Genomic DNA, 21,342 nt, shown 5'->3' with positions numbered 1-21,342 from the left:
TAGACATTTTTGTTATCAGAATATCTTTTTATAAATGAGTAAAGAAGGCCAGCACTCAGAACACATTGACTTTGCTGTAGGTTTTAATGCTTAGTGCAGCTGCTATATAATGGTGCACATGAATTAAAAAATGAAGTCATGAGGGCAGAAGAACGGATGTTCAAAAATGAATTTGCAAGTTTAGTTCTAAATAGCAATCACAATTTTAGCTTGAGGCTTTTCTGGGGAGAGTGAATAATGATTAGGTGAGATTATAGGCCCCAAGCAAGGCCTGAGGACATTGGTGCTCAGAGCCAGTCATTTATCCTCAAAAAATGGTCCTTAGGTTGTGGGGGCATTGTTTGAAATACCAGGAAGAATCAAACCTATGTCTGTCACTTTTTCCCAAGGGTCTTCTCAGGATTCTGAAGCTGTAGTGTTAAGATAAATGTTTACTTAAACAAAAGCCTTGGTAGGCTTTTACTGTTACCTTATGTTTTTTTACTGTTCTGGGTTTATATTTTTATTTACCTGCAGAAAGAATTACATGTGAAAATTGTAACCCCAAAATCACTATTGAAAATTTTGTTCTACTATGTTAAGTGCCTATTCAAGGGAAGTAAGATAAGATTTAAGAGAATAAATTTTCCCTCTCATTTTTATTAGATTTTCATGGCAAATTTGAATTTCAGAGAATCCTGACTTATTGTGTATTGCCAAAAATATTCTTTTAGCCAGATCTAATCATGCAGAATTATGAACTGGTTAATGTGGCTATTTTGAAAGCCCTGAAGTCTTGAATTCATGGGTAATTATGTATTTTTATTTACCAGAACCTCAGTTTCCTGCTGTCATTATATTAATGCTGTTTTCTTCTCTGTCATTAAAATGTTGTGACTTAAGTTGTGTGAATGACACCCACTTTTAAAAAACATATTTACATAATAAATAGTAAAGGGGGGAATTTAACAAATCAAAACATTTACTTAACTCACTCAATTTATAGAGTAACGATGATGACGATGATAGTAATAAAAATAGTGCAGTAGTAATGATCTGATAATATGAAGAACAGGCTTTAAATAGGGCTTACTGTATACCAACACTATTCTGACTCATATATTAATTTGTAACTCCATCATTATCCATTATCCCCATTTTACAAATGAGAAACTGAGTCAATAAGAAACTCAATGAGATTAAATAGCATCGGTAAATCTAGGATCAGAAAATTGGACTAATACGTACCCCACTTATAGAAACCTAGAATTTAGAGCAGTGCTTTTTAACTACTGAGACCTTTTTTTCACCCTTTGAAATCTATTCTTCTATTTTCCTTGATAAAACATAAAATCTCATGGTTTCTATTTCATTTTTAGAATAAATTAAATATAATAACAAAATAAATGAAAAGAATAACATAGGGCTCAGATTTTTTTTTAAGCTACCCCTCCTTCCTCCTGTTTCTAGTTGAGCCTGACTAGTTTGAAATGATATTCATTCTGTTAATTCAGCAAATAATTATTGAAGCCCTACTATTTGTCAAACATTATTCCAGGGGCTGTTATGTACACTGAAAGCAAACCAGCTCTGAACTGTGAGCAACATAGGAAAACCAGACAACTTTTGGTGACTTCTAAAGTCTCCCCAAAATGTAAAACCCAAGTTCGAATGCAAGAACAAAAAACCCACAACAGAGCTATGTGGATATTGCTCACAGTGTTGGAATGTCTATACCAGCAACCCCTTCTGTTAACACAAATAAAAACAATTGAATTTACTTAAATTGAAATTCTTATTAGAACTATTTATCACTGTCATGTTAGCTATTACTTAGTATGTTTAGATTTGCAAGACTACTCTCAAAAAATTTCTTAATTATTCCAAGACACCAAGCCTATAATTTATGCAGCAGCCATTTATTCTGTATGACTTCATTGAATGGCCACTGTGTAACAAAATTAGCCAGGGCATATAAACCTTTATTTGAAAAACTGGACATGAGAAGGCTTCACAGAAGAATTCTAATTTAAAGTGAGTTGAAATGTATAGGAGGATCAGCCAAAGTCCAACTAGTTTGAGGAAGAGTTAACCAGGGATAGCTCTTGCAAGAGGGAGGAATTGTCCTTGCCGATTTGTAGCCACTGTTTGTGCAATCTAGATTTTATCAAGAGGGAAGGAGAGGAACAGGTACAAGCTGAAGTTCTGTGCAAAAAGGTTTGGGGAGGAACAACCACTGGATAAAAGGGCCTGAGAGAGTCACAGTGAAAGATGACCAGTCCTCCAGGGTCTAATATCACTCCCTACAAGGCATTGTGCTTTGTGCTGGGGATACAGTGTTAAACAAGGTAGGCTCAGTTCCTATACAGAATTACACAATTGCTTGTTTTATTTTCATAGTACAAGGTGATGGGCTTGCATATATCAGGGGATTTCACATAATCTGGAAGAATAAGACAAAGCTTCCCTAAACAAGGGGTATTTTCATTGAAACCTGAGGGATGGGCCATAGATACTTCTGCCATCATGGGCCCCTTCTAACATAAAAAATAAAACTAAAAATTGTATTTTGCAACTTGCATGAAAAAAGATGAATATGTTAGTTAATACTGTATATTGAAATGTTTTCTTTTACCTAGAAGTCCTTAGTTTTCTGATTTTAAAATAAATTTAAACATTTTTGTGGACCCCTTAAAATTTTGTGAACCCTAGGCACTGTGCTTACTGTGCCTTTTGGATAAGTCAGCATAGGAGGTGGGGAAGTTTGGGCCAAGAACATTTTGGATAGAGAGAATAGCATATAGAGAAGTTTCTAGGGGCTTAATTGCTTAGGGAATTAAAAGGCTAGAGTGGGGAGAGCAGGAAAGGATGGCACGAGGGAGGTTGGTGAGGCATGCCATATTAAAATAATTGAATTCTTATAGAGGCCATTTTAAAATTGTAAATTAAATAACACTAATCCAATGCTGATTTTCTTTTTTAAAGACAAGATCTCACTCTGTTGCCCAGACTGGAGTGCAATGGTGCAGTCATGGCTCACTACAGCCTAACCTCCTCCGCTCAAGCCATCCGCCCATCTTAGCCTCTGAATAGCTAGAATTATAGGCACACACCACAATGCCCAGTTAATTTTTCTTTTCAGAGACAGGGTCTATGTTGCCCAGGCTTAATGCTGATGTTTGATATAACATAAGTATATTGTAATGGAAGTCAAGGATTTCAGCCAAACTATGGCAGATGTAAAGAAATGGGTTAGGCAAAATTCCATCTAAAGTCAGTATATATACTGAAATAGTGACAGAAAATCATATAATGCCTGGGATGCTTCAGAATAATACAGGAAGTATAAATGAAACAAGATTAGCCATGAATTCTCAATTAATGAAGCCAGATTTGAGGTACATAGGGGATCATTTTATTATCTTGTCAACTTCTCTGTTTCTGGCTTTCCATAACAATTTTTATTTAAAAATAAAGCCAAGGTATAAACAAACATCAAAACCCAGAAGCCATGGGTTTTGATAAAGATGATTGATTGAAGCTCATAAAAATGATAACATTATATAACAAAAATAAAGCACACAAAACATTAAAAATAAAAGAGGAAGACATAATTGTGATATATGTAATTTATAGATTTAATATTCTCAATATGATTATGATTCTTATCAATCTAGAAAAAATTCAAAGACCCCACCCAGAAGAAAAATTTGGCATGGCTCATGAATGGGACATTCATAAAAGAACTTAAAATTCAAATAAAAATATAAAAAGATACTCATGCTCAGTAGTAATCACACATATGAAAATTAAAATGCCATATACTTTTCTTGTATCAGATTTTGTAAAAAACAAAGTTAATGTCAAATGTTGACAAAACTATAGAGAAAGTGACATTCTCATTCTGTCAAACACTGTTGGTAGAAATGTAAATTGGTATAACCTTTCAATTTGTTTACTATTTGATCTACCAATTCCATTCTTAAGAATATATCATAATCTAGCATTTTCCAAAGTGTATAGTGGGATGTTGACAGATGTTATTTGTGTTTGTGTAAGTCTAAACTTAATTTTAAATGTAAATTTATCAAATGTCATTTAAAAATTTCCCCTTTTAAAGTTTTTCCATTGCTGCTGCTGCTTTTTTTTTTTTTTTTTTAATAGAGTTTATTTTTCAGAGCAGTTTTAGTTTCATAGCAAAATGGAGTGGAAAGTGCAGAGACTCCCATATACCCCTTGCCTCCTGTGATGGTTAATACTGAGTATCAACTTGATTGGATTGAAGAATACAAAGTATTAATTCTGGGTGTGTCTGTGTGGTGTTGCCAAAAGAGATTAACATTTGAGTCAGTGGGCTGGAGAAGGCACATCCACCCTTAATCTGGATGGGCACAATCATCAGCTTCCAGCAAATGTAAAAGCAGGCAAAAAAATGTGAAAAGGAGAGACAGGCCTAGCCTCCAAGCCTACATCTTTCTCCTGTGCTGGATGCTTCCTGCCCTCGAACATCGGACTTCAAGTTCTTCAGTTTTGGGATTCAGACTGGCTCTCCTTGCTTCTCAGCTTGCAGACAGCCTACTGTGGGACCTTGTGATCCTGTAAGTTAATACTTAATAAACTTCCCTTTATGTGTGTGTATATATATACACACACACATATATATGTATATAGATATGTATATATACATATATGTATCATATATCTATACATAGATGTATCTATATATACATATCCATATATACATATCTATACACATAGATATACATATATAGATATACATAGATACGTATATATCTGTATATATACACAAAACACTGCTAGGAATCATAGACGATAGAAACAAAAATATATATGTGTATGTGTGTGTGTGTGTATATATATACACAAAACACTGCTAGGAATCATAGACAATAGAAAGAAATATATATATCCTATTAGTTCTGTTTCTCTAAGAGAACCCGGACTAAAACATCTCCACACTGCCTCCCTCATTATCCACATCTTGAAATATGTTATCTTAAGAATGCATTCCATGGTTAAATAAGTTTGATTTCTACAACCTTGGTATACGATAATACTATACACTAGGACATACATCTCTAAGATAGTGAATAAGTCTTTCCTTATGTTCTATAACACTTACTTTTAGAAATTATCTTAAAAAATCATCAGATATGGGCACATATCACTTAAGTCATGTTTAACACAAAGAAAACTGGAAGTATTCTATGTATTTAATAAGAGGAAGGTGGTTACATGATTCATGTTATAACCTTAAATTGGAATTTAAGGTAGATGATATTTACTGGCATAAAAGTTGCTGCAAAAGGATGATATATTCTATACCTTGAAGGCACTAAAGACTCCACGAACAGGCTCCTGGAAGTTATAAATGACTTTAGCACAGTTTCAGTATACAAAAATCAGTAGCATTTCTGTACACCAATAATGTTCAAGCTGAGAGCCAAATGAAGAACATAATCCCATTTACAATAGTCACACACACATTCACAAACCTGGGAATACATCTAACTAAGGAGGTGAAAGATATCTACAAGGAGAACTACAAAGCACTGATAGGAATCACAGATGACACAAACAAATGAAAAAACATTACATGCTCATGGACTGGAAAAATCAATATTGTTAAAAGGGCCATACTGCTCAAAGCAATCTACAGATTAAATGCTATTGCTATCAAACTATCAATGTCATTTTTCACAGAATTGGAAAAATACTATTCTAAAATTCATATGGAACCAAAAAAGAGCCTGAGTAGCCAATGCAAATCCAAAGCAAAAGAACAAAGCTGAAAGCATCACATTACTCAACTTCAAACCATACTATAATGCTTCTGTAACCAAAAGAGCATGGTACTTGTGCAAAAACAGATGCATAGACCAATGGAACAGAATAGATAACCCAGAAATAAAGCCACACACCTAAAGCTATCTAATCTTTGACAAAGTTGACAAAATTAAGCAATGGAGAAAGGACTCCCTATTCAATAGCTTGCTAGCCACATGCAGAAGAATGAAATTGGATCACTACCTTTCACCATATACAAAAATTAACTAAAAATCAATTAAAGATTTAGATGTAAGACCTCAAACTATAAGAATGGTAGAAAAAAAACCAGTAAACGCCATTCTAAACATGGGCCTTAGGAAAGAATTTATGACTACGTTCTCAAAAGCAACTGCAACAAAACAAAAATTGGCAATTGGGACCTAATTAAACTAAATAGCTTCTGCATGGCGAAAGAAATTACCAACAGAGTAAACAGACAATTCACAGAATGGGCTAAAATATTTGCAAACTATGCAACCAACAATTGTCTTATATCCAGAATTTATAAGGAACTTAAACAATTGAACAAGCAAAAAACTAACAGCCCCATTAAAAATTGGGCAAAAGGCATGAACAGACACTTTTCAAAAGAAGATATACAAGAGGCCAACAAACATAAGAAAAAGTGCTCATCATCACTAATCATCAGAGAAATGCAAATCAAAACCATAATTAGATACCTTCTCACACCAGTCAGAATGGCTATTATTAAAAAGTCAAAAAACAGCAGATGTTGGTGAGCCTGTGGAGAAAAGGGAATGCTTATATACTGTTGGCGGGAATGTAAATTAGTTCAGCCACTGTGGAAGGCAGTTTGGAGATTTCTTAAAGAACTTAAAACAGAATTACCATTCAACCCAGTAATCACATTACTTGGTACACATCCAAAAGCAAACAAATTGTTCTACCAAAAAGACACATGCCTTCACAATATTAAGCACTATTCTTAATAGTAAAGTCATGGAATCTACATAGGTACCCATCAATGGTGGATTGGATAAAGAAAATGTGGTACACATACACCATGGAATATCATGCAGCCATAAAAAAAGAATGAACTCATGCCTCTGCAGCAACCTGGATGCAGCTGGAGGCCATTATCCTAAGCAAATTAACAGAGGAACAGAAAACCAATTATTGCATGTTCTCACATATAAGTGGGAGTTAAACATCAGGTACTCATGGCCATAAAGATAGCAACAATAGACAACAGGGACTACTAGAGGGGAAAGGGTGGAAGAGGGAGCAAGAGTTGAAAAACTGACTGCTAGGCACTATGCTCAGTACCTGCGTGAAGAGATCATCTATACCATAAACTTCAGCATCACGCAGTATACCCAGTTAACAAATCTGCACATGTACCCCCTGAATCTAAAATAAAAGTGGAGGAGAAAAAAAATAAATAAAACTTTTAAAAAGGCTGAAATAAACCGCTAAGTAAAAGAAGCAGGATAGGGAAACACCATTTAAGCCCTATGGTGTCTAGTCAAAATTATTGTAACTATATAAATCCACATATTATACATAATACACACGTATAAAAATAAATTTAGGAAGATAAAATATGAAGAACAGTTACCTCAAGGTAGTAGGATAACTATATTTTTCTGTATTACCTTTTTTTTAAAAAAAATAGTATACATGTATTAATTTTCCAATAGAAATAATTTTTAGAGGCAACGTGTTTAAGCATCCTAATTCTGGAGAAATACAGCATTTTAATCTATAGATGTCAGCCACTTTCCATATTTAATAAAAACTAACTCTGCAGACAAAAACTACAATTGTATGAAGAATCTATGAAGAGAAACCATGATGCCTACCTTCTGGAGAGAAGTGACGAAAACATAACAAGCGTTGTGTGTGACTCAGCAGCGTAAAGGAGGCAGTTAATTTCCAGATGCTCTATGTCTTTACAAGTCCCTATAAGGGAGTACCTCTTCTCTCTGGAACAGAAATAACATTGAGTACACACATTTATTTAAAGGCTGGTTTTCAAAATCAATAATAGTGTTGTTGGCATTTTTTCACTTCCAAACATCAATGAATGTTTGCCAAAGAACTAGAGAGAATCAAGGTATTAGTATCTTCATCCTTCAGAAATACTGTGATTAACTACCAGAAATAATTAAAGCAAATGTTATATACTTTATTTTCATATGTTTAATAATCAGAAGAAATATATTTAATAAATTAAAAAGTATTGATAAAAATAGTAGTATAATTTTGTATATCTACTATCTACCAGACACAATGCTAGATCCTTTATATCTCATTTAATCCTCTCAACATCTTTTTATTTGATATTTATTCAAATAAATAAATATTTATTCAACAATATTTACTGCGGGAAACACTGGAGATATAATGGTGATCACTATCATGATACAAGATAGTCATTAACATTCCCACTTTAAAATGAGGTAGTTGAGGCTCTGGGATTTAATATTAAATAGCTTAACTTCAAACCTACTCTTTCTATTATAGCCCAATTTAAAGGAGTTTGCCAGTCTTATTACCATCACCACTAAATAAACTCCAAACCTTTTAAGTTAAAATGGAAAATACCAAAAAATACCAAAAAATCCCCAGCAACTCATCTAAATGTAGTATAAAATATATAGGAAATATCTATATATAGCCTTTATAATTGGCAATATCACCTAATTTAATCCTCACTCAATCTCATGATATAGGTGTTAGTACTACCATTTTGTAGATGAGAACACTGTCTTAGAAATGTTCACCTTAAATCTGGGTCTGCCTAATTCTAATGCTTAAAAATCTCAAAAGGAGAATAAGAAAAGAAAAACTTACATTAAAATGGAGAAAGCAACAAAGAAGTAAGAAAAACAACTCATTTAAGCCCCTTGATATATGCATACACATGCAAAACACACACAGTGTCACACACCTGTATGGACTGTGGTACTGCCATTCAAACACCCATCATTATCTGGTAAAAGAGTACTGGGGTGGGAGGAGGATGACAGGGCAAAGCAACTAACTAGGAGGAGAAGTTGAATGAAAATCATCCTCAAATACAGATTGTAGCTATACAGGCTGCTTACTTTCAAGAGGGGTCTCACAGAAAAATAATAGCAGGAAATACTACCACTTCCTTGCTTATGACCTTAGGAAAGTTACTTATCTTCTCTGGGCTACAGTGTCCTATCTATAAATGAGGATAGTAACAGTATCCAACTAATAGAGGTGTTATAAGGATTAACATTCACAAAGTATCTAAAGTATCATTTTCAATAATAAATGCTATATGTGTGTGTGTGTGTATGTGTGGTTTAAAATAAGTATCCGAGTGGGGTTAATTATATTAACAGAGCCCCTTCATGCAACATATTACTCTCAGTTATATTTTATGTCTGTTAACATCTCAAGTAATCCTCACTTCAACCCTATGAGGTAGATATTATTGCCACTTGGCTTTTAGTTTCAAAAGGCAGAAACTTGATTTTTATCAACTCCCCCAATCATTAGAAACTCATCAACTTAAACGGGAAATTTTTTTTTGTTGTTCCAAAATGATAGCCAATGAATTGGATAAAACACTATTTATCGATATCAAGTCTATCTTAAGTACCAAACCACCAAGAAATTACTTCATTACTATAAAATTAAAACATGGAGAATTGAAAATTCAAATTAGACCTCCCATCAAGCCATAGTAGTCTGCTTGTCTACTGTGTTAAAAATTTCCTTTTACATGATATGATACCTTGAGAAGGCACACCATCACCAGTGTTGTATTTTCATGAAGAATATTTAACCTAAATTTAACAATAAAAAATTTCACAACTATCTAAACTAAAGTAACATCTTGCAAACAATTGGCCCAGGCTAATAAAAAAAAAGTCAATGAGATTAGAGCCCAAAGGCTAGAACTTCATGTCCCACTGGGGATAAGCAAGTAATGTGTTTACCCTCTGGCATGAAGGTATTGGGAAGCCTCATAGAGATTTGAAATTTCACTTGAGAACCCTGGCTTGTCTTAAGGACTGTTTGTTAGTTTGTTAAAGATTTTAAAAGAGTTTTTAGGCAGAATGGAAGGAGTTGCTGAGAATAAACAGCCAGGGAATAAAGGATTCTGAAGGGAGAGAGGGACTCAAATCAGTGTTGAGATGTTGGTGAGTAGAAGAACTGATACAGAGAAAAAAGGGAAGGAGAAAAAACTCTGAACCCTGGGAATTATACAGTCTCTGGGAATTACACAGCAGGTATAGTTATGCACAAATAATCTGTTGATGTGGGGAGGAAATATTAGTACTTACCTGTTTTCTATAAAAATAAAAAAAAGATTATATAAATAATATAGATTAACACTAGTACCTTTAAAGTATATTTTTATTGAGGATAGACAATAAATTTTAAATTTTATTTATTATTATTATTTTTATACAGTATGTGACCAAAATGTTTGGTGATCATTGTTCACAGAAACGAAAGAAAGACTTTCAGGTGTTGGTAGGGACTAGGACATTTGTTGCTGCTCTTAGGGATGAGGGAGACAGGGCAGTGCTTGGATGGCCTTCTGCTGAGGGGTCAGAGTTGACTGTGTGTTGTACTATTGTTAATCTGGAGGCATGATGTGGTCTGAAGCTCACATGAAAATGACAGATGAGTTCACTGAGATTCCTCAAACTCTGATCCATTTTCTTGCTTATTTATACAGAAATAAATGATACTTTGAGAATAAATGTGGAAAACATAGTCAAAGATAATGAAAACTCCTGGGTGAGAAACTTGAAGGACGTGGGGGCAAAGCGAGGCCACTCACTTTGGAGACTTGAGGGCCTCTCACTTTGACCCATGTGGGTGAAAAAAAGCTGGGAAAGGGGAAGGAACACTCTACCATATCCTTTTTGTTAAAAAAAGCAAAATTGTTTTAGATCATGTATTGAGATGGTAGTGAGGAATGTGTTTCATCCAGAGGAAGACACGGCAGAAAAGGGGATGGAAGCACCTCTGCCTTCAGAATGCTATGTATGTCCAGTGCCAAGAATGAGCTTGAGATTTTAACACAGTCATCACAGAGACCTGATAGGCATGAGGTGTCTGTCCTCCTTCACACTGGGGTGTCTATATACAACCTGTGATCTGTCTCCTGTCTCCATCATCCCCAACTTAGCTCCTCTCCACGTTGTCACAAGTGCCTGCTCAAAAGTCCTCACTGGGTCCTGTCTGTGGAATCCAGCCCACTGGCATGGTTTGGTCAGCCCAAATTTGAATGTCTTTAGGCAGAACTCATACAATTCAGTTTGCCACAGGTCTATCATTTCACATCATATGCTTGTGTTTGTTTTCTGCCTGTTCCTTAAAGCTTTTGAATTCTGAAACACAGGAGGAAGTCCAGATTCACTGACCCAGCATACAAAGGCCTGCTCCTGCGTGTTTCTCCTGACTCACGTTTCATGGTAATATCCTCACAGGTGACTCAGATCTCTAAACTGTGTGCTTTGCAAAAACAGAAAAAGTAATACATATATTTTGCTCATATGATGATCTCTGCTTTCCCTTTTTTGTCTGCTTATCTTTCAAGTTAGCTGAAATGTCATTTCCCCACTGACATGTCTTTCCTGAATCTTTGAGAGGACAGACATCTGCCTCTTTTGTGCTCCTTCTGGACTTTATATGGTTTTTATCATAGTATTTATAACATTTTGCTGATTATTATGTACAAATGCCTAGAACCTGACACCATGCCTGCCATTTCTTAGGTGGCCAATAAATGTTTTAAATGAGTTAAAAAAATGTCAACAACATGACAGACACAAAAGGCTGGGATTTTTTTTTTTTTAATTAAAGGAGATTAAGCAGATATAACAACTAAATGCAATGTATGAACCTTGACAGGACCTTAGATCAAGAGGAAAAAGACAGCTATAATTAATGGACAACTGGGAAATCTTAAATATTGATTAAAAGAATCTCTGTCAAAAACACATTGAAAACTATCTTAGGTCGTTTATTTCTTTAGACAAAATTATTCATTCATGCATTTATAATAATATTAAGTACCTATTCAGTGTAATAACCCTGTAGGTAAAAATTCTTGTAAGTAACAGAACCTAAAATACAGACTTGGCTTGGCCAAAAGGGTCAGGTGAAGGGTAGTGAGGACCCCTCTATCTCAGTCTGGCAAGTTAGCAGAATAACGAAACCATCATCTGTTACATTTCAGGACTCAGACCATCTGCCTACTGAAGTATTTTCCCTTCTAATGGAAGGGAAAAATTCAGACTGTTGGAGCAGGTTGGCTGCTTTATGCAGCCTTCAGTAAAGTCCTACAAGAAAGAACGGAAGGTCAGGAAGCAGTGAAGGAAAAAAAGATGTCTTTGCCAATAAAGCTACTTTTTATCTGTGGCTGAGAATAGGAGATCTGGACATTAGTAAGAGTGAAGAAGCCAAATTACAAATGCTTCATAATTATCTTGTATCTATTTGTTGAATAGGTTATTCACATGACATAGAATTTTAAAGCTATAAAAAGAGATTAAAAATCTCTCTCCCAGTCTTGTCCCCCAGCCATCTGTTTTCGTCACTCCCCAGAGGCAACCCCATTACCACTTTCATATGTCCTTCCAGAGATGTTCAATGCATTGCCATACTACACATACATTTCCACAAATGAAGCAGGTTATGCATACTGTTCTATACCTTGCTTTCTTCATGTAAGATGTTTTGTCAACTGATCATATCAGCATACAAAGCTGCCTTGTTATTTTAAGAGCATCACTGTATAAAGCTTACATGATAAAAACCATAGAGTAGACAAAAATGCAAGAGTATATAACCATTTTATTTTATATAAAGAATATGGCCGTATTCTTTATATAAAAACATACCACTAAAAACCTAGAGTACCATTGAAAACATAGAGTACACAAGAATGCAAGAAAATGTATTAGATGTTTTCTCATGCAAATAAATAAGGTACTGGCTGCCAGGCAGGGAACAGTTTGGAGGGGCTGTGATTAAGGTATCTGAGCATTGGGTACCAAAGACAAAGGCTAAGAAAGGTAGATGGGAAGATTTGTCTGAAGACATTTTTTAATCCTAAATATTCCATTGTATTGCGGCAGAGCACGTGAAAAGTTATTGAAGCTTCTATCATGAGAGGGGTGCAAAAGTGGCTAAGACTAAGCTGGAAGACATAAAGGAGACTGAGGTTTGAAGGGTAAGGAATACATGGTTCTCACAATTGGAAATTACAGCAAGGATCATGGCAGTGGATCCAGTAAATGAAGTTCGGAGGCCAAGCAAGTGGAACTGACATAAGTAGATGCTGGCACATGGTACCAAAAGGCCAAGGGCCAAGCAGTTACTCAACAGAGGCCAGCAAGGACAGAAAAGAATATGCAAACCCATACACGTTGATGATGCCTTATGAATGTCAGTCTTCCTCAGGAACTTGAGGAAGAGTGAAAGGGAAGAAGAGGCCAGCTACGGTGGCTCACGTTTGTAATCCCAGCCCTTTGGGAGGCTGAGGTGGGAGAACTGCTTGAGTCCAGGAGTTCGACACCAGCCTAGGTGACATGGCAAAACCCTACCTCTACCAAAAATACAAAAATTAGCCATGTGTGGTGGTGCACGCCTGTAGTCCCAGCTACAACGGAGGCTGACATGGGAGGATGGTTTGAGCCCAGGAGATGGAGCTTGCAGTGAGCCAGGATTGAGCCTTTGTACTTCTGTCTGGGCAACAGAGCCAGACCCTGTCTCAAAAGAAAAGAAGAGTAGAAGGGATACAAATAGGAGAGAGGGGTAGAATCTTAGTTTAAAGCTGAAATCAATTTTAATTCAGAAATGACCAAGTAACTTCAAATTTATCTGTGGAAATGTTATTGGTGGGAGTACCAGGAAAAGACACTGAGATCAATCAATTTTTTAATACAGGCAAATAATGTTTTACAGATTTAAGATAAATAACTATGGCCAGGCACGGTGGCTAAAGCCTGTAATCCCAGCACTTTGGGAGGCCAAGGCGGGTGGATCACGAGGTCAGGAGATTGAGACCATCCTGGCTAAGATGGTGAAACCCCATCTCTACTAAAAAATACAAAAAATTAGCTGGGTGTGGTGGCAGGTGCCTGTAGTCCCAGCTACTCAGGAGGCTGAGGCAGGAGAATGGTGTGAACCCGGGAGGCGGAGCTTGCAGTGAGCCGAGATCGCACCACTGCACTCCAGCCTGGGCAACACAGCGAGACTCCATCTCAAAAAAAAAAAAAAGATCAATAACTACAAAACTTAAACTTACACAGCCAGCTTTAGGGGTGTTACAAGGATTCAATGACATGGGTGTGAGAAAATAGAATGGTGTGATTTTCTGATTACAATTTCTGATAGTAACCTTTCTTTGACTTTTCTCCAAGTTTTGGGACCTTTATTGTAGTCCCATATGTAGAACCCATACATTCCACCTTATCTTATACAGACTCACTTCCAAAGAGCATTAACTTTGAAATAAATGAATCTTGAATTTGAATTCGACTTTTGTCATGCACTAGCTGTATGAATTTGAGGAAATAACTTCTCTGAATCTTTGAGTCTTCATCCATAAAATATAGAAGTCAAAAATCATTTCATACATGTATTATGTAAGACAATAAAACATACAAAGCACATTGTCTGGTTCATGGTTGGTAGACTTATCTTCTTTCCCTAAAGTTTATTTATTTATTTAGTATTTTATTATTATTATTCTTTTTCAAGACAGGGTCTCACTGTGTCACCTAGGCTGGAGAGCAGTGGTGCGATCATGGCTCACTTCAACTTTGACCTCTGGGCTCAAGTGATCCTCCCACTTCAGGTTCCTGAGTAGCCATGACCACAGGTGAGAGTCACCACGCTCAGCTAATTTTGTTTATTTTTGGTAGAGAAGAGGGCTCGCCATGTTGCCCTTGGTCTCACATTCCTGGGTTCAAGCCATCCTCCTGCCTCTGCCTCCTAAAGGGCTAGGATTACAGGCATGCTCAGCCTCCCTTTAAAGTTTAAACTATGTTGCCTAGCTTTTAAAATTAATTGATTAATTTTTTGAGACAGGGTCTCGCTCTGTGCCCTAGGCTGGAGTGTAGTACTGGGATCTCGGCTCACTGCAATCTCTGCCTCCCAGGCTCAAGCCACCTTCTCACATAAGCCTCCTGAGTAGCTGGGACTACAGGCATGTGCCACCACGTCTGGATAATTTTTGTAGAGATGGGGTCTCACTTTGTTGCCTAGGCTTGTCTTGAACTTCTGAGCTCAAGTGATCTGCCTGCCTTGGCCTATCAAAGTGCTAAGATTACAGGCATGAGCTACTGCACCTGGTCAGTAGCCTAGCTTTTGATTTGGAATATTTGATCATCTTATCATATGTCCTAACTAAAAGAGATTAAACTCTGTAATATATGACTCTTAGTTATCGCTCCTGGTTTATTGAGTAATAAACACCCTTACATGCAGTGAAGGAAGCATAATATAAGTATTTAAATATATAAACATTTAAATATAAAATATATGATACATAAACAGAAATCTCAAGTCTTACCCTGAGACTGAGTACAAGGGTTGGATATATAATTTTCCAACTTTCTCCAAATAGATATTGTCATTTTAAAAGGTATTTGTCTCAAATCCAACAAATTTTAAAAAGAAGAAACTTCACAACAGATAATAAAAATCAACCGTATCTATTATTCATTAGAGATGATACATTGAACATATGTACTTAAATCTATCCCTTTCCAAAACCAAACTAAAATACAATTTTATGTTAAATATTTTATTAAAAAGCAAAAACAAGACTGGGTACAATGGCTCATGTCTGTAATCCCAGTGCTTTGGAAAGTCAATGTAAGGGGATCACTAGAGGCCAGCCTGGGGAACATAGCAAGACCTTGCCTGTATAAAATATAAAAAAAAGTAGTCAGGCTTAGTGGCACACACATGTAGTCTCAAATGCTTGTGGGGCTGAGGCAGGAGGATCACTTGAGCCCAAGGGTTCCAGGTTGTAATGAGCTATGTTAGCACCACTGAACTTCAGCCTGGTGACAGAATGAGACCTTGTCTCTTAAAAAAAAAACCAAAACAAATAAGAAAAAGGAGAATGAGAGATGAGTGACAGTAACCACAATTTGGAAGCTAGAAAGCAGGACTACTGCAAACTGACTTAGCAGACCCAAGCAAGCTGGTTCCTAAACCAGCAGTTGGTAATGGTAAGCTAGGGAGCAATTTTGTACTACAATTTCCAAAAGACTTAGGAATTGGTGACAGCCAGTGCTTATGGAAGTAAGATAAAGATAAGACTATGAAAAAACTTGGTTAGAAATTTATTTAAGAACCAGATACTTTCTTTAGAAGAATAAAAGAATAGGTAGCAAAAATAAATAAATAAATAAATAAATAAATAAATAAATAAACAAACAAACAAACAAATGAAGAAGAAACTACAAAGAATTAGATACTTTCTAATTAACTGCCACCATTCACAACCAGCCAAGTACTTTTCCCTCTCTCATCCTAGCAGAAGACCAAAAGTTCACTCTTTGGCATGAGTAAAATAGAAGGTTCTTGAACTGGGGAATTTTTTTATTTTTCAGATGGCATCTTGCTCTGTTGTCCAGGCTGGAGTGCAGTGGTGTGATCTCAGCTCACTGCAACCTCTGGCTCCTGGGCTCAAGTGATCCTCCCACCTCAGCCTCCCAAATAGCTGGGATCAAAGGTATGCACCACCATACCTGGCTAATTTATATATATATATATATTTTTTCAGTAGAGATGGGGTTCCACCATGTTGGCTGGGCTGATCTTGAACTCTTGACCTCAAGTGATCCACCTGCCTCGGCCTCCCAAAGTGCTGGGATTACAGGTGTGAGCTACCGTGCCCAGCCTTGAACTGAGGAATTTTGTAGAGTACTCTGTTGAAAAGGGGAAAACTGAATGAAATTTTATTTGCTGAATATTAAGACTCTGAGTCCTCTTCTACTTGGTTCACACAGTGCTAGCAGCCCATCTTATAGCCTCTAGGTAGGAAAGTGGAAGATACTTCTTTGGTGAATCTAACAGGCTCGAAAGAAAGAAGTTCAATAAAACATTAGGTTCCTGGATAAAACAGCAGTCAGATCTAGGAAATTCATAGTCGTTAAGCCCCAATTACGTGTTATCGAGGTATCCACTTCCTTACTACCTTAACTATAAGGTGTCAGTCAAGGACCACTAGACTTCTGAGGAAAGCCCTTAACAGGAAAGATGGAGGGTAAAACAAACAGAAAATAAGACTTCTTAGGGACATAAAATTTCAAAGAAGTTTCTAACATGTAAGAGAAGAACTACATCCATGAAAGAAGAACAGATGGTCTAAACAAAAACAAAAGAACATTCAGGGAACAAGAAAGTACTGCTGAGAGACAAAATGATGACAAAATTGAAGAACTCAATAGAAAGGTCAGATCTCCCAGCAAGTAAAGACACTAAGAAAACAAACATAGGAGAGAAAGGGCATGAATATTAGAAAATTAGTCTGGGAGGTTCAACATCCAAATAACAGAAGGAGAGAACCAAGAAAATAAAAAGAAAAAAATTTCAAAAAAATAATTTATAAAATTTTCCTGCACTAAAGAAGATGAATTGTCAGATTAAAAGGGCTCACTAGTACCTGGGTGAATGAATGAAAATAGGTCTCCAAAAGGGCATATCCTAATAAAATTTCAAATCTCTGATAGAAATAGAAAACCTTAATAGCTTCTAGAAATGAAAAATAGATAAAACAGAAATCAGAATATCTTTCAACTTTTCAACACTGGAGGCTAAATGACAATGGAGGGAAGCCATAAAAAGTCAGAAAGAAAATGAACTACAAACCAGAATCCTATACTCAGGCACAATATCAATCAAAGGTCAGTAAACAATAAAGACATATTCAGACAGGCAAGACCAACTCAACAAGGAAAAGACGTGAAAACTGGGAGATCCAACTCAAAACAGGGACAAAAATAAGCCTGAAGTTGATAGTGAAAAGCGATCTGTACTATGTGGGACACAGTTTTCAGCCAAATCAGAAGTAAGTACATAGGGAACCAAGCAAATGACAAGACAATTATTAAGTTTAGGAAAAGCAGAGTTAGATACACGATATGGTTCAGCTACGAACTGAGTTTATATCATTATAATAACATGCACAATTGAATACTAAACTTACCAAAATCTTTATATAACTATATAGAAAGGATGGTGTGCTTGTGGCAGTAGGGTAGGAGATCATAAAGAGATCTAAGTTTATAGCTTGCACAGTAAGGATTTAGTAGATTATCTGTGAAACTGAAAAAAAAAAATCAAGAGGTAGAAACATAATCATGTGATTTAGAGATATTCTGTTTTATAATTACCAAAAGACACAGTTAAAAAAGAATTTGCAAATTTCTTCTTTCTTATTTTAGTACTTGGAATATAGTGTGAGATTTTTTATTTCTAGATTTTGTTGTATCTTCTATTACATAAATGCATTGTTTGACAATTATAAAATGTAAGTGTTTTTTGAGTGATTTTAAGAATTTGACTTAAAAATTGATTGCTACAATGTATTATTTGTATTAGGAAGTAACTTGACCCAAAACACCCTGTATGTTTGCTCAGGGTATTTTTTTTCAATGTCTGAAAGTAAAAGGCATTCCTGTCACAGCTGTAAACAAACTTATCCTAAATGTGTTAAAACATATTCTTGGGCACTCTATTTGTATATCTTTCATGCCTTGAAAATCTGAAGGTTAATCCAAACTCACATGTCTTAGCATATTTAAGAAAAAAAACTACTTTTAATATCAGCCTTTCAAATTTCATGAAGATTTTGGTGAGGAATAACACTACATACTTCAAGCATTGACAAAACTTTTAAAGTTTCCTTCTATAAAATGGGAAATACTCAATATCTAAATCCACATCAGGCATGAGCAATCAGTATTTAACATTGGCTGTTTTGTGTTTTGTATTGATAATGTTCAAAATGCAAGCATAACATTTAATCTTTGTCCACATGGTTTTACAAAAGCAAATCTTAAATTACCAAAAAAAAAAAAAAAAAAAAATGAAAATGATTGCATCTGGGGATTGGAAAACGACGGAAGGAAGTTTAGAGCAGGAGACTGCTGTTGCAAATCTTGTATGACTACTTAATTTTTAAAATAATTTGATGTGTAACTTTGATAAATTAAAAAAGCATACAATTAATTTTCATAGTCTGTGGAAATTTAGTAGGCATTTATAAATTCTTAAGTGTGCTGCATATGAATTGCTGTGTCATACAAATTTAGAGGAGAAATTTCTAGAAAACAGGTATTGTACCAGACAAGTATCTGCCATGGAAGCCAGTATATGGCAGATATGTAAACATCACTACTTTACTTGGTAACCATGACAAAAACAGGCACTACTGTGGGTAGGAGCATAGGTTCTAGACTAGATTCAAATCCTGGCTCTATTTCTTTCTAGTTACATAATCGTGGATAAGACATTAAACCTCTTTTTGCTTAAGCTCCCTTATCTGTAAAATCTTCATTTCATAGGAATGCAGTGATTGTCAAATGACATATGAACAGTAATTAGCAAAATGCCTGAGACATAGTAAGTAGTTAATACTTGTTAGCTATTTTTATTTAGTATTCCAAAATTCCTAACTTGGGATCGTAAGGATCATGTCCACTGCACCTCTTCCTACTCCTCCACACTCATCTTGGGACATTTTATTTCACACAAATGTCTTGTTCAGCCACCCCACGTAGACCAAACTCACTTATCTCCCTAAAGACAATCATGCCTGATTAACTACAAAACATAGACTAGAAATAGATATCATACCTGAAACCACATCTCTTTTCTTTTCCATCCCTGTTTTCCTTTAAGGAATCTACAGCAGGATTTGTAATGAGAAGACCTAGGTTTGAGTAGGTCATTCAGCCTGAGTATCCATTTTCTCATCTGTAAAGTGGAGATGACTGCATCTGCTGGAGTGGATGTTTGCTGTTTGACTTCTCACCATTCTTTCCTGCTACTTCTGGTAGCCGTATATGGATTTTCCCTTGGAAATTTTACCCCAGCTCTAGAGATGTGTCTAGCTGCCAAAGTCAATCAGCATATCCTTCTCTCTCTCTGTCTACAGTGATGGGTCCAGAGATTGGCATTTAGCCAAATCACGGCCAGTGATGCTCAAAACTGTCAGGGCTACCAAGACTGGAGTTAACAATGCCGCTAATCCAGAGAGAAACAGCTGGGAGTCTCATATCAGCCTATCTGAACATTCCATCCTATGACCCAACATACCCTTTTTGGGCCTAAGGCAGAGAGAGAGAGAGAGAGAGACAGAGAGAGAGAGAGAGAGAGTGTGTGTGTGTGTGTGTGTGTGTGTGTGTATGGCAGGAGGGCTTAAGGCAGTGTGTGTGTGTGGTGGGGGGAATGTTCTTACTTACAACCAAAGGAGTCTTAACTCTTGCCTACCTTATAGGTATTATCTCCAACGTTTCTGGGATTAACTGACATGATAAATATAAAAATATTTGGTAAACTCAAAGCAGCATGCAAATGGTAACTGTTATTATTAACAAAATTTTTTATAAAACAAGCCTAATGCCTACACAAAGCAAGGTATGCCTTGTAACAGTTCTAAATAATTGTTATAAAAACCAAAGTACCTTGTTAAAAGTCTTGACATGTTGGATATTATTTGTGAATATATATTTTGTATAAAATATAAGAATGTGCAATTGTTGCTCAAATCACTCCAGCTTATGCCTCTGACAGTAGCTCATTTGCCTTTCTGATACATCAAACATAAAAGGTTAAGCTAGCACCCCTCAAACCTCTACTTTTACCCTGTGATATTTATGCTCCATAAACCTATTTGAACCCTTATGAAAATAAGTATTTTGTACTAATTACTTACAAGTGAATTTTACCGGGCTTAATTAGTACAGTCTGGAGAAGTACAATTGCTTTATTACTTATAAATAAAACATTAATTAAGGTGAAATTGAAAAAAGCTACCTAGTCCATATTTTTAAAAAGATGATTTCATAAACTTATAAAATAAAATATTTTGAAGTCAGAATAAAAATTGGAAGTAAATGGATATTCCAAATGAGCTCACAGGCTTTAAAAAAGCATTTATTTTCTTCAATGTATTTATCTATTTATGTCTATAGGATTGATTTGACCGGCACTTCTTTTCTTTCTGGCTAAAGGAGAGGTAAACTTCAGCTCAACTACTGTTTGATTTCTCAGAAACTGAGTAAGTGCAATTGAAATAAATGTTGTTTTACAGTATCTGCTCCATCTGATATATCCTTGGTTTTATCTCCAGGTTAGGCTCCTTTAGGTAAAGGTTCAGATAATCAGCTAATGAGGCCGATTTTTGTCTCATACCTATTATCATTACCTAATGACAGTGAATGTAATAATGCGAAAATCATCATGAACATGAATGTATACATTTTCTCAATTAAAAATATTCAATTAAGCATTTAAAAATCGAGCTAT

General features: G+C 35.7%; 1 protein-coding gene across 1 annotated transcript in view; it reads right to left on the bottom strand.

The window, feature by feature from the left end:
* Window positions 1-21,342, bottom strand: part of MBD5 (methyl-CpG binding domain protein 5) — a 227,275-nt gene that overhangs the window by 168,551 nt on the left and 37,382 nt on the right. Inside the window, exon 2 of the mRNA XM_026453922.1 lies at window positions 7,653-7,775. The gene's annotated coding sequence lies outside the window, so the exon portion shown is untranslated. The remainder of the gene's footprint in view (window positions 1-7,652; window positions 7,776-21,342) is intronic.

Source organism: Piliocolobus tephrosceles, chromosome 11 (genome assembly GCF_002776525.5).
Source record: "Piliocolobus tephrosceles isolate RC106 chromosome 11, ASM277652v3, whole genome shotgun sequence".
In the NCBI taxonomy this organism is placed as follows: domain Eukaryota; kingdom Metazoa; phylum Chordata; class Mammalia; order Primates; family Cercopithecidae; genus Piliocolobus; species Piliocolobus tephrosceles.
This window is presented reverse-complemented; position numbering and strand designations above follow the sequence as displayed.